The 18,101-nt window shown below is 55.0% G+C and overlaps 1 protein-coding gene across 24 annotated transcripts in view; it reads right to left on the reverse strand.

Moving 5' to 3' along the window:
- RBFOX3 (RNA binding fox-1 homolog 3) overlaps window positions 1-18,101 on the reverse strand; it is a 523,127-nt gene that overhangs the window by 410,736 nt on the left and 94,290 nt on the right. For 2 of the 24 annotated variants that reach the window (XM_077969037.1, XM_077969031.1), the window contains exon 1: window positions 17,419-17,577. The exons of 21 other annotated variants lie outside the window; for them this stretch is intronic. The gene's annotated coding sequence lies outside the window, so the exon portion shown is untranslated. Of the gene's footprint in view, window positions 1-12,795; window positions 13,194-17,418; window positions 17,578-18,101 lie in introns of those variants that run through there. One more of the 24 variants, XM_077969039.1, reaches the window with a different exon arrangement.

Below are 18,101 nucleotides of genomic sequence, written 5' to 3' on the forward strand. Positions count from 1 at the left end.
ACCTGTGGGGTTCTGGGAGTTCAGAGTGGGGACATTTTCGCTTCTGGGTCCTAAAAGCCAGTGGGTCTGGATGGGACGCATTCCTTGGCGTCCTGTTACAGCAACAGGAAAGACCAGCGCCCCTAAAGGCCTCCCACCTGGCCCTGAGACCTCCATCTCTGCCCACGGTCTGGCTGTATCTCCTGGAAGATTTTTTTTTTAATGCTCCCATTCCGGGGCTGCACCCCTCTCTCTGGGCCCAGCACATACTTCCAGCCTGGGCATCAGGGAAATAACTCAAAACCGTAACACACTTTAAAAAATACACTTGCCAGCAACTGCAACATTTGCTTTGCACAAACATTTCAAGAGAATTCCCCAGATAACCCTGCTGCGGGAGAATTCTAGCCACCGGGAGAAAGCTGCCCAGGCCCCAGCGGGGCATGGTTTCTCAGCGGTCCCCAGCCACCTTGAGGACAGGAGGCAAACAGGGACAGACAGCAGCAGAGGGATTCGAGGCCACAACAGCATGCAGAATTTCCTGGCGGGACATGTCATTAGATCTCTCCTAGAGAGGGGCCTTACCCCACTCTTCGCTTGACAGCCTGGGGCACAGCGATGCCCACTTCTGAGCCTCCCATGCGTCATCTCAGGTGTTCACGGGATTGTCACGTGCATGTGGAAAGCCTGCCTGCCTCCCACAGAGCTGGGAGCTCTTGAGGACAGTGTCTGCCATGTAGAAGGGTGTGGAAATCTTCCTGAGTGATTTGGGTGTTACCTGTGTAACCTTTCACGGTCCTTGCCTGCCTCGGGACCCTGTTCTGGCAGGCTATCCCCATGCTGTCCCTCCCAGCCAGTCCATCAGCTCAAAGAAGCGGGGCTGTGATGAGCGTGCACTGGCTGAGGCCATCATGAGACCCCCCCTAAGCTGGAAGCAGAAGTCCTGGGTCCACCCCTGCATGGCAGCCCCCACCCAGGTGCACCACCACAATTCCTCCTGGCCCCGTGACTCAAGGAACTTTCTTGGGAGCTGGGAAAGCTGGGAAAGATCTCAATTTAGACAATGGCTATAATGGCGCAGACATCTGTCAAAACTCATTGGACCATACTAAGACCTATGCATTCCATAGTATGTAAATTACCCTCAGTTTTTTAATTTAAAAAGGTTACCTCCTGGACTGAAAACAGATTTGAGTGAAAGCCACTGCCTCAGACCCAGGCGTCCGATGGACTGCAGTCTTTCATTCAGCCAAAGTCAGCCAATAGAGCCCAGTCTATATGTTTGGAAAAAAACAATCATCAATATAATGATAAGGAAAATGTCCCATACGTAGCACCGGGAGACCTGCCTCAGTGAGTTTCTACCAGCAGTGGCAAGAGGACCAGAAGCCATCAGTGTCCACCCAAAGCCTGGCTCTTCCCTCATCAGTTCTCTTGTAGTGAGGAAAAGGCAGGATAAACAGGAAGCTCTAGAACAATATCCTCTTCCCAGCCCCTCAGATGGCTGGGTAAAGTGCCAGGTAGAGATGGACATTCCATACACAAGGCTGGTGGTACGGAGGGGATATCTCTGAAGGTGTGCACCTTAGAGCAACACAGAGGAGCATGGCCACAGCTGCTCCCCTCCCCTGTGGAGCCAGTGGTCACCCCAGCAGGCACTGAGCCAATGTTTGGAGTCTGCCCAAGACCTCCCCAGGTTAAGAGAGGCTACTGCAGAACTCCAGGAGCTTCCCCGCTCCCTCTGGCAGCAACAAGGCACTGGTCTTAGACCAGCCTCCTAGAACAGCAGATGTTAGGCAGATGTGCAGGAGGCTCCAGAAGGCTATGGTGGGAACAGCTGTGGATGCTGAGGAGCAGACAAAAGCAGACAGGAGAGGAGCAGAATGGAGATTTACCTCCTTGGCAAGAGGCTCTTCTGACCACCCCTTGCCCTGCCTTCTGGCTGAGAAACACAGACTGAGGTCTGGCAGAGAGAAAGCCTTGCTGTGTGAGCCCAGGTTGACTCAGGGCCCATTTTGACCTTCAATGTGCTCTCCCTCAGGGATCCCACCATGACATTTGCCTTCATAGGAACTCATTTTCCTTTTGCGCTCCTTTGGGCAGCATTCTTACAATCCAACAGATGAATTCTGGCTCTTGTGGAGTTCCATCAGGAGGGAAGACCTCCCAAAACCAGTATGGCTCAACAAAGCTCTGTCCACCCACTCATCTATCCACCCATTTACATACCTACCCAACCACTCACCCATACATCTACTCACACAGCCATCCTTCTACCCACCCATCCATCTACCCATTCACCCATCCATCCATCCATATGCCTACCCATCCATCCACTCGCCCACACATCCATCCACTTACCCATCCATCCACTCACCCATCCACTTACCCATCCATCTACTCATGCACCCATCCTTCCACCCACCCCATTCACCCATCCATCCATCCATCCATCCATCCATCCATCCATCCATCCATATGGTTACCCATCCATCCACTCATCCATCCACTCACCCACCCTTCCAACCACTCATGCACTCATCCTTCCACCCACCCATCCATCTACCCATTCACTCACCTACCCATACACTCACTCATATGCCCACTCACATATCCATCCATCCACCCATTCCCTCATTTACCCATCCATCCATCCACATTCCTACCCATCCATCTACTCATCCATCCATCCACTCACCCATCCATCTGCTCACTCATCCATCTACTCACTCATCTATCCACTTATCCACCCATCCATCCACCCATCCATTCATTCACTCATCCACCCATCCATCTAGCCATTCACTCATCTGTTCATCCAACCATACATGTACCTACTCATATATCCATTCATCCATCCATTCACACATCCATTCACTCACCCATCCAACCACATACACATCTACCATCCATTTATTCATCCACTATTCATTAATACACTCATCCATCCATGCATCCAACCTTCCATCCATCTATATATTCATCCATCCATCTGCCCACTCACGCATCCACCATCCATTCATTCATCCACAAAGAAACTCCAATGAGAGGGGGTGAGAAGGCCCAAAACAGGGGCAGGGTTTGGAGGTCAGTACTACAAAGACTGAAATGTGAGGCACCTACAAGTCTGGGCTTGGGTATCAGATAATCCTGGATCAAAATCCTGGCTCCCTTGTCATTATCTTTGGGCAAGTTACTTAACCTTTCTCAACTTCAGTTTAACCACCTATAAAATGGGGCAATAATAACTTTCTCATTGGGTACCATAAGAAACAGATGACACCATGTATCCAGAATGCTTGCTTTAGTGGCAGGTACATGGTTGGCATTCGATATACAGTGATGGCCATTATCTGCATCATCATCAGAATTGGCCACCCTCCACACCAACACTGGAATATGCATTAATGGGACTCTTCATTTTTTCCTACTTCATGCCCTTTGCCATGTGATTTTGCAGTTTTTCCTGCAAAAGAGGTAGAGTCTTCTTCCCTATCCTCTATGAATCTGGGCCTGCCACGGGACTTGTTCAGAACGAGGTGGAAGAGATGGTGGGCCATTTCCAAGCCTAGGCCAGAAGAAGCCTTGTATGTTTCCACTTATTCTGTCATTGCCATGGTTGGCTCCCTGGTCCGAGGATGGGGATGAAAGATGCATAGAGCACAGCTGCCCCAGTTAGACCATGCCAGGAGCAGGACCACTAAGCCAACCCACAGACCCATGAGGGAGACCAGCCAGGGTCAGCCAACTCCCAATGACCCAGACTTATGAATCATAAACAGAAATTATTTTTTTTGAGACAGAGTTTCACTCTTGTTGCCCAGGCTAGAGTGCAATGGTGCAATCTCAGCTCACTGCAACCTCTGCCCCCGAGGTTCAAGTAATTCTCCTGCCTCAGCCTCCCAAGTAGCTGGGATTACAGGCATGCACCACCACGCCTGGCTAATTTTGTATTTTTAGTAGAGACAGGGTTTCTCCATGTTGGCCAGGCTGGTCTCGAACAGCTGACCTCAGGTGATCCGCCCACCTTGGCCTCCCAAAGTGCTGGGATTAGAGGCATGAGCCACCGTGCCCGGCCAATTATTGCTGTTTTAAGCAACGGGTTTTCGTAGTTTGTTGTGCAGTAATAGCTAACTGGTATACCTTGTGCCTTCAGTTTCTCCATCCTCTCTCTCCTTTTCCCATATCAAAAGACATTGATTATGGAACATCTAGTTCTGTCTCCCTTACAAAGCTAGAAAAGGAAAGACTTCTGCAGGAGGTCCAGTGAAGCCTCAGCTTCCCTGTCTGCAGCCCCTGCCTGCTCCCTGGAAACAGGAAGTGACAGTGAAACCCAGGAAGAGGAATGATGTTAAGGGCAGGTGGGCCAGGCTTGGAGATGCAGACGCCCGTGCTAGGGACACGTTTGCTTGTGTGCCTCTCTGTCTACTTAAGTACTTTTAATTCAAGGTAACCCAATTTTCAGAATCTCCAGGGAGTGGGCTCTCAGACGTGGAAATCACTGCCGAGGGGAGATTAGGGCTTCCACGGAGGGTTCGACTCTTTCCTGCAAGCCCATTAGGGATTCCGCACAGCGCACGTGGCGTAAATCACTTCCTATTCAGGCCTGCTGATGAGGGGCTCAAAGGTCGATTTTCCATGGTTATGACAACAAAAACTAAAATTGGGTCAAACCCGAAAGGTATTATCTTCCTCCGAGCCGCTAAATGCACAAGAGTAATGAGGTTGGTTGAGCAACACACCCCAGCCCGCTTGCAGGCTGCCGGGAAGACAGACAGGCCCATTCCCTGGGCGGGCTCAGCGGCCCTGCCACACCTCCACGTGTCCAGCGGAAGGTCCCGGGCCCTTCATCTCGCTGGCCACAGAGGCTGGTTGTCTGAAGCCCTCAGGCCCTTCTTCCTGCCTGTAGAAGCCTCACAGCTACTGAAGAACAGAGATGTTCGACAGCTCTAGGAAACCTGAGTCACCAGGGTTAGGGGAGGCCACGTTTGTTCCTGAGTCCCACCCCCTGTCTCCTCCTTGCCGTCATGACAGCCACAGATTTGAACCTGCAAGAGCCGGGGGGCTAAGGATTTGCTCCAGCTCGGCCCCTCCCTCTGAGGAATCCTGGCCTCTCACTGTGGCAGACGCCATGCCAATACCTCGAATTTGCATAACGTGCCCTTCTCCTTATACATTATTGATTTGTATTCCATGCACACACATGCTCCGCCTGGAACCCATCCTTCAAAGCCTCACTGTCAACAGGCTTCAAATTAGACCCATCATCTCAGCTTATACAGTATTTATCAACTGACCTGTCCCACAACGTGGAGTTATTCTTAGAAACTGCCCGGCCTTATCCTGAGAGAAAGGGAAGAGGGAAGAGAGTGGGGAGATATTTAAAGCAAGAAGGTGTCCTTCCAGAACTGATTTTGTTCTCTAAATTATGTGACGGTCATTTATTAAAACGGTGGATGGGGCACGTTGGCAGCACCCAGCCGGGGTGAAGTGGGCAGATCCTGGAGAAATATCTGAGAATCCCAGTCATTGCCACACTCACAGGCCACGTGACCACTAAGCAGGTCCCAGTGAGCCTTGATATAAGCCTCAATGTGCTCATCTGAAAAATGGAGCTAATATAACCTATTTGCAGGGTCTGGGCAGAGTGGAGTGAGATTAGCTACATGAAAGGCTTTGAAAACATTAAATTATATTCTGATACATGAGTGAACCTTGAAAATATTTTGCTAAGTGAAATAAGCCAGACACAAAAGGACCAATACTCCATTCATGGGAAGAATCTAGAATAGCCAAATTCATAGAGACAGAAAATAGGGTGGTGGGTGCCAGGGATGGCAGAGAGAAAGAATAAGGAGTTGGTGTTTAATGGAGACAGAATTTTCATTGGGGAAAATGAGAAAGTTCAGCAGATGAAAGGTGGTGATGGCCACACCGCAATGTGAATTCACTTAATGCCACTGAACGAGGCACTTGAAAATGATCAAGATGGTAAATTTTATGTTATTATATTTTACCACAATAAAAAATGTAATGTTTAACTACGATACAACTGTGCAGTGATGTGATGTTAGCTCCTGTGTCTTTCAGGAACATTTATCTCATGCCCCAGCCTGGAACAGGAACCCTGCTTGGGCAGAGGGAGCAGCTCCAATCTTGCCTTTGAACTGGAGAAAAACGGGGTTCCGTTCCTTGCTGTTGCCTCTTCGGCCTTTACCACAACTTACTCATGCCATGGAAAAGCATGGATTCCACTCCCGGGCACAGACCCAGAGTTTCAGAGGGGAGGCCCAGCCTCCCCACTCCCTGCCCATGGGGTTCCAGCAGGCCTGCAAGGAGGACCCTGCCACCAGCACCCCGGCCAACCTCCTCCAGCCTTTCACAGAGAACCCTTTCAAAGTTCTGTCCCGATCAGCTCAGGACCCCATAACAATATCACAGACTGGGGACCTTAAACAAGAGACAGGTATTTCTCACAGTTCTGCAGGCTGGGAGTCCGAGATCAGGGAGCAGCGTGGTCGGGTTCTGTGGAGGGCTCTTCTGGGCTTGCAGACAGATGCCTGTTCCCTGGGTCCTCACGTGGAAGAGACAGGGGAGACAGCAAGCTCCCTGGTGTCTCCTCCTATAAGGGCACTGATCCCATCACAACGGCCCCACCTCCTGACCTCAAATTGACCCTGATAACCTCACAAAGCTTTGTCTACAGATACCATCCCATAGGAGCTTAGGGGTTCACCATATGCATGGGGCACCCAATTCAAGTGGCAGACCCTTCAGATCAGATCTGCAGCAAACAAGCTAGCCCCGGAGCTGGCACAGCTACCCAAAAGCATCTGCTAACACATGGGATTTTACATGTTCTAGGAGCCATATTTTAAAAAATTAAAAACAAGCAAAAGTAATTTTCATGATATGTTTATTTAATGCAATATATTCACACTATTATCATTTTGACGTGTAATCAACACAGAGACTATCGATGGGAGATTGCTCATCCTCTGCCTTGCATGTGATCTTTGGTACCCCGTGAGCGTTTTACACGTTCGGCCAGTCTGTCTCCACCCAAACTCCCACATCTCCAGCTCCATGGCTGTGTGTGGCTCGGGGCTGCCATGTTGGATGGTGCAGGTGAGGGATCCCTCGGTGTCCCGCAGCCCCACAACTGAGGGACATGGGGCCCCACTATGCTTGCAGGGGTCCACCGGGAGGGGAAGAGAAGCCGGTTCCCAGGAGCTGTCTTCTGCCCGGCTCTCCCACACAGGCTCTAAAGCCACAGCTCCTCCAGGCCAGCCGCCATCTGAAGGAGGGCGTTTGCCTGATGGAATCCAGAGGGGTGCTGAGCTCACAGGAGCTCCTGGACCGGGACAGGGATGCAAAACCCTTCCTCCCGACTGAGACTCCAGCAGAGCTCAGGCACACCCACCTTCCTGACTCTAGTCAAGGAAATGGGAGGGTGGGTTGGCAGGGTGGCAGGGTGCTCCGGCCCCTCACCTCGAGCTCCTGAGCACTGTCCCCTGAAAGAGTTTGTTATCACAGACCTCACCTGCTTGGGCAGAGGGAGCAGCCACCCCAATCAGGGCCTGCCCACGTGCAACCATTCAGTCGCGTAAGCGTTTGTGACATTGGCATGTACCCCAATCGAAACCTGGCATAGCGGGAGCTGCCGTAACAAAGCCGTTGGCAGCAGATATTTAAAACTCCTGGATTCTCCCTCGCCGAGTCAGAGAGCGGCATGGGACACTTCCTTCCCACCCAGAGTAGCTCGCTCACTAGCAATGTGGTGCGTTTCTTTACGACACAGCATTAGTTTCCTCCTGTTCCTGCAACAAATGACCGCAAATAGAGTGGCTCAAAACAACAGAAGCTTCTTCTCTCACAGAGGGAGACGAGACGTCCAAAGCCAGTTTCCCTGGTTGAAGTCGAGACGTGAGCATGGCTGGGCTCCCTCCAGAGGCTCCAGGAGAGAAGTGTTGCCTGCCTCTTTCAGCCTCTGGGGCTGCAGGAACTCTCTGGCTTGTGGCCGCATCGCTCCAGTCTCTGCTTCTGTGGTCAAATCTTCTGCCTCTCCTTTATAAGGACATTGGTGATTACATTTAGGGCCCACCCGGATAATCCAGCACCATCTCCTCAGCTCAAGATCCTTCACTTCATCACACCTACAAAGTCTGCCTTTGACATCTAAAGTAACATCCATCGGCTCTGCAGATTAGGGCATGAATCTTTTGGGGGCCTTTATTCAGCCAACCACAGATATGCACTAAAAACATACACAGATGTGCATGGGTGTGAGGGATGAGATGGTGAGATGAGATCAGTTCACTCCCTGGTGATGAGGCCTGATGATGTGGCCATTTGCCACAAGAAAATGGTTCTTGAGGAGATTCCAGCATTGCCTAGTGAGAGCTGGCACCCAATAAGGTAAAGCAGCCACTGGCTGGCCAGCTGCTCTGAGCATCCCCAAAGCTCAGGCATCTGAGGCCCAGGGCAGGCAGAGAGGTTCACAAGGTGATGCCACCCAGAAGTTGCTTAAGTGGAGCAGTGGGAGGATTAGACTCTGGCACCATGAAAGAACTCTATCGGCTACCAGCACCACCATCATGATTGCTTCAGAAGAGGATCTGCAGAAGACCTTGCCTGGGCCCACCATACCCCCACCTTGAACACTTCAGTGCACACAGCCCCATCCCACTGCCAGCACCTGCCTGGGGTCCAGAGTACCCCTGGAGCAGCCTCAGTCCATGCACAACAGAGGCGGGTGTATAAATACCCCAGCTCCCTCCCGCCTGGGCTGGAGACCCCTAAGCTGTGTATCCTACACTTGCCTTCAGGGTCCCCAGTGGGATTCAGCTCCACTTGCCCACAGCAGACCTTGGGCTGCCTCTCTTCCCCGTCCCACCTCCCCATCTCCTCTTCTGTCTCCTTCACCTCCCCAAATACTTGCCCTTAGATACTGACACTGATCATGGAGTCTGCTTCTGGGAAAAGCCAAACTGAGACATAGGCACTGTCAGAGCCCCAAGGAAGTGCCACCACCAGCTCAGGAATAGCAGCAAAAGCAGAGGTGTATGAGCCTGGAGGTGTCTGGGATGAAGGTCAAAGGGGAAGCGAGGAGGTAACTGGTGAGACAGTGCTGCACTGCTCTGATGGTCCCTATGCCACACACCACTATGGGCAGACATTTTGACCATGATATTGATCTCTATCACTGCTATTAAGTGCTCAATGCTGTAAACACTAGGCATGATGCTGAATGCATAGCCTGTGCATTTCACTGAATCCAGGCAACAAAGGTAGGGTCAGGCATGGCCCCTGTGTTATAGCTGAGAAAGTAAAGGCTAAGAACATATCTGGCCCAAGGTCACAGCCCTCATAAGTGGCTACAGGTGGATTCAAGCCTGGATGCCTCCCCCATCCCTTACTCCCATATGCACCAAACACATAGATGCTTATGGCAAATGTTTTAAAGTTCCCAGGCTGAGAATAACAGAGAAGTAAGCATTTGAGGAACAGTAAGGGAAAGTCAGAAGAGAGGTGAGGAAATTGATACAATATCCCTGTGGACCTTGCTTCGCAAAGGGAGTGGCCACTAGACGTCTCCACTTCCAGACTTTCCTCCATCAGAGCCAGAAAAGGGAGCAGGGAGCGCCAGGAAGAGGGTCCAGAAGGGGTGGGGAGGGACTCGATGGGGCCAGTTTCCTGCCTGGCTTGGCTGTGTGGCTCTTCTCGAGAAGCAGCAAAGGTACACGGACTCAGCTCGTCCCTGGCTCCCACGATCACTGTATCACGCATGGGGAAATTTAAGGAGATGCTGAGCGGCCATCTGTCTGTTGTGGGGAGCTGGGCCAAAGGCTGGGCTGGGTGACCTCCACACTCCCAGTCCCCTCTTAGATTCTAAGCATTGTCAGATGTCCCAAGAGGAGTGCCCCAGTGGCCCCCTACCTTCCTTCAGCACTGCCCTGGGCCACAGAGCCTCTCAGGCCATGACCAGGGAGCTGGACCCCAGATGGAGAGGAAAGAGCCAAGGGAGCCGGATGCCTTGGCCAGGCCTGGGGACTGGAGTGCTGAGCAGGCCAGCCCCTTCGCCCTGTTCTGTTTGTCAGAGGTTGCAAGCTGGGGCCAGGGTGGGCTCAGTGAGTCTGGATTGGAGACAGGACCAAAGCACCGAGGAGAAACGGATCAGGATGGGGGCCACAGAGGAGCGGCGGCCACTTCCGGCAGAACATGGAATCCTGACGCAGCCCAGCTGGGAAGCTGGAACCCTTCTCCAGTAACCCCAGGATCCAGAGGATGGGAAGTTCTAGAGACAAAGTCTCTAACCCAGTCACCACGGGAGGCCTGCACAGATGTGGCCTAGGATGGGTACTCTGGGTTGTCGCTGGCTGGCAACTGTCTACCTGAGAAATCGGGATCCACCCCCAGGAGGCAACTGGAGCCCCTTGGTGGAATCCAATGCTGCCTGGGAGTCCTGGGGGCAGGAGAGCAGAGGAGCCTGGCCAGAGGGCCTGGTTGTGGTGGCAGACCCTCGGGGCAGGCTGGAGACACAGCCCTATTGTCCACACCCTGCAGCAGATCAAGCAGTGCTCTGTCCCACCTGCTCCTCATCAGACACCACTGGGTACGTCTCCCATCCCATCAGACACCACCGCCAGGGCCTCAGAGCTCCGGCTGCACCCACACCACCTGCCACTCAGGTGTTTTAAATGGGGCAGTCACCCCTGAAGACACCTACCTCCTCTCAGCAGTGTTGGCCTAAGCAGGGCCCAGGACTCATAATTCTGAGGTTGGCGGACCTAAATTTGGCCTCCATGGGGGCCGCCACAATGGGGCTCCTGCCTGGCAGTCCCCGCCCCATGTCAGGTGCCCATGGGATGCTGGGTGGGTTCGCGTCAACTCCATTCTCAGCCCCAGGGTGGGGACGGGGAAGGGTGGGCAGTCCTACTCCCCTGCCATTGTCCAGTCCATATCCCAGCTCAAAAGAGATTCAGAACAAACAGAAGCCCTCCGCTCTCCTCAGACAAGAGCCCCCAATTCGGACAAGCCACACCCGGTACCGCCTCTCAGAGACATTGGCCACATCTTGTATCCTCAGGAGATGTCCATGAGATCTCTTCATGGATAATGGGACCCTTCTAGAAGGTTCCAGAGACTTCTCTAATGACCACCCCAAAGGGAGCGTGTCCTCTTTCCTTTACAGGTGAGAGAACCAAGGCACGCACCAATGCGGTTACACAGAGCAGGCCGGGAAAACCTGCCCTGGAGAAGCAGAACCTTCCTGGGCCTGGGCAGCCCATCACAGTGACAGGGCCAGCGACGGGGCCACACAGTCCAGCATCTGCCACCAGAATCCTTCGCCAGACAGCTTTTCTCTAGCTCTTCCTATCAAAGACCTGAATGGGGCTCAGGAACATGGATGCTATTGGGGACACAAGTCAGGGTCTGGCCCGTGGATTTAGGAGCCTCATTGGGACCGATTTGTAAACTGCCCGGTAACACGGAAAACACCAGCAGACTCCAGAGGCCACAGTGAAACCGGAGCAGAAAGGAAATCCAGGCATGAAAATGATGGCAGTCCCTGCGCTCGCTGGCCTCCCAGAAAAGCCCACCTGGTGGGGCACTGGGAAGAGCAGGTGCCATGGAGGACAGCGCCAGCTCCCTGAGAGGGGGTTCCTCCAGCACAGGGGCCTTCCGGCGGGAGGCTTAGTGGCTGGTGACCCAGTGGTGCCACCCCAGCCACACTGCTCCCTGGAGGTCTGCCAACATCGGGGGCATCCTGAGCCACCAGCCCAGCCCAACTTCCTCCGCCTGCCTGCCCAAGGCCACCGCCCACCACCTCCCTGCCCGCCTGAGGCCGCCCACCGCCTCCCTTGTTGTTATTCTCCTCAGTGCCTCCCTCCTCTCTCTGCTCCCCGCGCCCCCGCAGGCCTCTGCAGCACCGCGCTGGCTCGGCCGAAGCTGACTGGAGTTTTAATGACATGTCTGGGGTTGAGGTGGGCGATCCTGTCCCAGGTCCGCCTACCGGGTCCTCGCCAGCCAGTGTCCTCCGCCCCAGCAAGGAGAGTTTCAGGCTGTGCACAGCCCCCTTGCTGGGAGATTTGGAGAGCCTGCCCGGCATACCCTGCACACCCCACACACCCTGCACACCTGCTGCTGCTAGCACAGCCATGTGTCCCCAGAGCAGAGCGCCGAGGTGGGTGGCAGGCGTCCATGCAAGGTGCCCCTGGCTGCATCCCTCGGCTTCTACAGGGCACACCAAAGCCAAGAACTTCCTCTTGCATCACAGATTTTAAAACCTCCCCAGCAGTCTCAGACCACACCCCCAGTCCACATCAGGCTCTCAACCTTGCCTGCAGGTCAGAAACACCTGGGGGGCTTTGGAGCCCAACCCATGTCCAGGCCCACCCCCAGGCCGACAAATCAGAGTCCAGGGCAGGCAGACACTAGTGTTGTAACAGCAGTCCAGCTGGTTCTTTGGCCTGTCTGAATGGCCCAGTCCCAGGGCCCTGGCCCTGGGGTCCAAGTCAACCACCGCCCCCATGAGGTTGTGGAGGGATCGGGCAAAGGGCTACAGAGCCAGGACACAGCAGGAGGACAGCAGGGTCCCCAGGGCAGCCTGGTTGAGAGGAGCACCAGAGCCGGTGTTTCAGCGTGGGTGGCTGTCTCTCTCCAGGACGCTGGAGCTACAGAGGCTACACAAACGGACAAGAAGAGAAGGGCCCGGTCCTCCCCACCACCCCTCCAGCCCCAGAGCACACAGCTCAGAAAAGCCAGGGGCCCAGGCTCCCAGTCTGGGGGTGTATTTGTTCACTGTGACCTCGCCTGCAGGTCCAGAAACACCTGGGGAGCTTGGAAACTGACCGATGCTCAGGCTGACGGAGTCAGAGTCCAGGGCAGGCAGGCACTAGTATTGTAACAGCGTTCTAGCTGGTTCTCTGGCCAGTCTAAATGGCCATACCATTCCCCACCCCAACCCCTCCTTCCCTTACACTAACGGTTCCACGGCAGGGTCGGCACCTGGGAGAGCTATGAGGTCTCAGGGACCCACCCCTTCCTTTCCCTCCGTCATCCATCAGCCGTCACACCCCCCAGGCCCCTCGGTGACAGCCGGGGCAGAGTCCAGGGTTAGGGTGAGGGCTGGGAGCTCCGGGCTGTGCATGGAGGGAGAAGCCAGGAGCCCAGGGCCTTGCCTTGTGCTTTCATGGACTCAAGGACACTCCACCCCTCCCTAAGCCTCAGCTTCCCCAGTTGCCAGGAGCAGGCGCTGCACTTTACGTCATCAGCAAAGATCCTTCCAATCCTGTTTACTTGGGCATGATGCCTGGGAGAGGAGGCATCACCAAATATTTTCTAAGATGCACATATTACCTTAATAACCCAAGAAAAATCAATTTTACAACAGGAGTCAATGCGGAAGGAGCCTCCACAGCATTACCTCTGGTCCTCAAGTGGCGGCGTCAATGGCCTCACTCAACTCTGCCAACGGCCTGGCCCACCCACCAGAAGCTGGCCCTGCAGGTCAGCAGCCGAGTCTCCTGCAGTGCACGGGTGGTGGACTTGCCTGGTGTGGACAGAGGTACCACGGAAAAGCCGCCAGCCCTTCCCATGGGCAACAAGTTCCGTCCTCCCGGCGAGGCCCCAGGACTCTCGGCTCCCTGTAGCCAGCAAGCCGCATCCTGTGAAGTCCCCGCCTTAACACTCTGCACCTGACCCACTACGCACCTGCCGCCCGGTCTGACAAGCACGCGGGACACAACGAGGGGCCGAGGCAAGCTGCCCCTGCTGCTGGCACCTAGCCACCCTACCCTCAGATGACACACTCATTTCTATGCCCCTCAGCCACGCCAAATCCCATAACCTTCATGTTCGGGGCCACAGGGGGAGAGGACACCGTGCCTGCGCAAGCCCTCCATCCCAGGCATGCATTCACATTCCCCGTGCAAAGTTAGGGCTGTAATTACAGCAAGTGATTAAAAGGCCTGAGGTAGCCTGTCTCAGAGGGAGCCGATTAACAGCAGAGCTTGGGAATGCCTGCGCGCACCTCGGAACCACCGGTGCATCTTAAACAGGGCCCGGCGCCCCCACGAGCGGGTGATTAATGGAGGGGATGAGGACGGAGGACGTTTCCCTGGCACCCGTCACCAAACTTTTTTCTCTGGGTGCCTCCCTTGCTGGCCAGGCACAGTGGAGGGGAGGGGAGGGCAGCCAGGACTCAGGGAGAGCCCAGGTGAGGCCTCCATCACGGGCCTTGCTCTACCTCCCCCTGGGCCAAAGTGTACCCCCAAGCAGCAGCGTCCTAGGGAGAAGGAGTGGAAGATGGAAGCAAAGCCCACAGGGCCGAATGCATCCCAGGAGACAAGAACCTCAGCCGCCTCTGTCCAAATAGAAAACCCGAGGCTGCCCCGAGAACCTCTTCCAGCCCCAGGCAACACTCGGGGCTGTGCTAACAGGCAAAGGCTCTGCCAGGACTGTCGTCATCCAAGCAGGGGTGCCAAGGTCAAGCAGCACACCTGCCTGGCTGGCAGAGGGCTGGCAGGAGCCTCTGCCTGGGGTGTGTCCTCCTGAGGGTCAGGGAAGAAACAGGAAGGGACTCTCCCCGGGCCGGGAGGTGTTTGCAGGGTTTTGATGTCCAGATATCCGCTTAGATGAAACTGTGTGTGTGCAGGCATGTCGGCATGTTGTGGGGTGTCATGCAGTATGTCATGTTACCTGTGCATTTAAGTTTTAAACTATCCCCTTTTCAGTGCCTAATATGTGTCAGGGGCCGTGGACACAAAGACAGTTTAGGGACGATTGTCCTGCCCATGAGGCTCTTGGTCTTGCGGAGGAGGAGTCAGGGAAATGGCCAAACATGGCCCCCTAGCCATGTTTCACCAAACATGGCCCCGTAGCCAAGTGGCACCCACTTGAATGCATTCACCATTGGGCATGGCTGTGCCATGGCCAGGTGGCACATACCTGGATGCATTCACCATCAGGCACAGCTGCCCTGACCATATCCCATCCTCCCGTGGACCCCCCTCCCCACAGTGGGGGCCTTTCTTGGTGAAATGGCACAGCAGGGTGGTGAAAGGGCTGCCTTGGAACCAGACTGCTTGAGTTTGAATCACAGCTCAGCCTCTTACCAGCCATGTGGCCTCAGGCAGGCTGCATGATCTTTCTGAGCTCCAGCGTCCTCTACTCCACAGTGGGAGCCCCACAAGCTTGCCTACTGGAAAGAACCATGGGCGATGTCAGTGAGGCGGCACAGGCGCTGGGCACTCCACACAGCCTCCCGGGCCAGCACATAGAGCCATTTCTCCGAGTGTGGTTCCTGGGTCTATGTGGGCCCACGTGCTGTAGTGGGCCTCTGTGGTTGGCCTTCTGGGCCTGCCCCTGCACATCTAGTAGCCAGCTCGCCCCTGCTTCCCTCAGTCTAACCTGGAATTTGGCTAAGGCTGCCAATCAAGATGCCCTGCCCAGCATGGGCATGTGACCAGACCTGCCAATCCTTGAGGCACTGTGATTGGTACAGGGGCAGGCACGTGACCTCAGCCAGGCCAATCGGTGTCCTTCCCTGGTATTTCTCCTTACCGAAGGTCAATGGAGAGAAGCCCTCGACCCCTCTGGAGTTGCTGGGTGGGGACCGTGTGTACCAGACTTGCCCATGACACGCTCCCACCATCTCCACCCTGCACTGGACAGAGGAAGCCACTGGAAGCAGCAGAAAACGCAGCCAGCACACCTGGGATTCTGCTCACCTCCCAGCATCCACACAGCCAGGCGCCCCCTCACCCCATCCTTCCCAACAGCATGTACCTCTGCAGTGAGCTACATTCCAAACATGCACCTGGGAATCCGACACACGGGTACGCACTCGGCAGTCACGCAGACATGCACTCCCTGCGCCCGGCACTGATCCAAGCAGTGGGCCACCATTGCCTGAGTCCCCTCACACCTGCCAGGCAGCTTCTAGAACCACCACGTTCACAGATGAGGCCACGGGTGCGTAGCCTCACACACCCAGGTGGCCTGAGTCACGCCTCGTTGTTGTAATCTTGACAAACCACTGGTGTCTCCTGGATCTCAGCAACCACACAGTGATATCCTGCCCTTTTGTGGCCACTTCCCGACAGGCTCTGGGGCCACAGGCTGCCCCCACACCCCTACTGTCGCTCAGCAACACCACAGCCACCCCTAGTAACCCTGGCCCTAAGCCACAGCATCTAGCACAAGCCTCTGGGTGGCACCCGCATCCCCCCAGGCCCTGTGGATCCACCGGACCGTGGAGCATTTCTATTTGGTTAACGCCACAGCTTGGGAAGGACAAAGATGGCCCAGTGCATATGAAAGTCCTCTGTGTACTGCGAAATGGAACCGTGCAAAAGCTGTGGCTGGTGTGGAGCTGTTCTCTTGGGACTTGGTGGGAGAGCACAGGGAGCTTTCCAGAAAGACCAGACAGGAGGCTGGAGCTCAGCGCCGTCCCATTCCTAGTCCCCACTTCCCTAGAGCCGCCACCTCTTTGCTGCCTGGGGTGAGGGAATTCTCCCGACTCTCGAACACACCCTCGGGTGTCCTGAGGCAGAAGTTGGCCTCAGCCTGCGTGCACCTGGTAACACCTGGCCCCACCCACACAGCTACAGGAAGGTAGAACTTGGCAGGAGGACAGGAGACCCTTTCCGGAGAAGCAACGCTCAAGCCAAAGGCTGAGCTTCCATCTGGATCAGCAGAGCCCTGCTCCGGTGAAGCCCTGTGGCAAGGCTCCCACTGCTCCCCGGGCCAGGTCACCTCATAGTTGGGACCCCTGGGGGTGTGCCAGCCTGCAGCTGGGAGACGGTGCATGGCCCAGGGCCCAGTGATCCAGCCACTCCCCCATCTGACCCCCACGCAGCTCCCGCCATGTGTCAAGTCACTTGTACCCCAGGTCCCTCCCATCTCCTGTGTTACACTGATCCCCTTCCCTGAGACCTGCAGAAGCTCATCCACAGGGTGGCAAGAGAACCGCAATTGGAGAGGAGCCCCTAGCACACAGAGAAAACAGGAAATGCTGGCCGCGGGCAGCGCAGTTCCTTCTCAGAGTCTCTGCTCTGCTCTTCCCTTGAGGATGTTCTCTCTTCCCTCCTCCGTCGGAAAACCTGTTTGCCTTTCAGTTTCAACCCAAGGCCACCTCCCACATTGTCCCTAAGTACCCACCCTCCTCAAGGAGGTATCTGCCCCTTCTCTGGGTCCCTGCTGTGGCATCCACACACCGCGTTGGTGCGGTGGGCAGGCATTCGAGGCTCCGGGCTGAGGCTGCACCGCTTCAGAGACCATCGCCACCTTTCACCCCCGCACCGAGCCCCCCACGCTGCTAGCACATCACACGGAGTAAACTGCTGCTGGGTGGATTGGCTACGGGCCTTCTCCAGCAAAGAACATAGTTTATCTTCTTCCTTCCAGAAACCTGGCTTTAATCGAGGCGCTCACCTCCAGGACCGAAGTCAAGGTCTCCTCCGCTCCAACAGCCTTGAGTCCAAGGTTCTGTGTGCCCACAGCCAAGAACATTTCACCAGGCCAACAGAGAGAGAGGGGAGAGTCAGAGAGAGAGCAGAGAGTCGGAGAGAGAGAGGCAGAGAGAGCGCGCACAGCCCTGGCTGGGAGCACCAGCTGCTGCTGTATCAGTCTGCATTCTCCGGGCATGACAAACGTTCAACACAACAAATGAAGAAAAATGAACTATTTCCATTGCCTAAAATACTCCCATCCCCACGGGGCTTAAGATAAAAAGTAAGAAGGGACAGGCATTGAATTGAAGAGAACGCAGGTGGCATGAGCTCTATGAAATGCCCATGTGTGGCCACACTCCCCTCCCTGGGCACCCCTGCCCTTCCACCAGCATGCCCAGGCCTGCCCCCTGCCCTGGAGAACCAGGATACCCAGCTCCTGGGCAGAGAGACCCAGGCTGTCACCCCATGTAGGATTAAATGAGGCTGACTCAAAAGAGCTGCTTCATAAATATTCACGCCCAGCCCAGAGGGGCTCCAGGCCTTAGAAAGAGCCAGAGCTCTGTTCACACCCCGAGGTCAGAGTTCATTCCCAGAGGAGGTCCTGGGACCCTCATTCCTCTAATTACTCCTGAGAGCCTGGCCCAGCTGGTAGAGATGGGATGG

The sequence above is a fragment of the Macaca mulatta genome, chromosome 16 (assembly GCF_049350105.2).
Source record: "Macaca mulatta isolate MMU2019108-1 chromosome 16, T2T-MMU8v2.0, whole genome shotgun sequence".
Lineage (NCBI taxonomy): Eukaryota > Metazoa > Chordata > Mammalia > Primates > Cercopithecidae > Macaca > Macaca mulatta.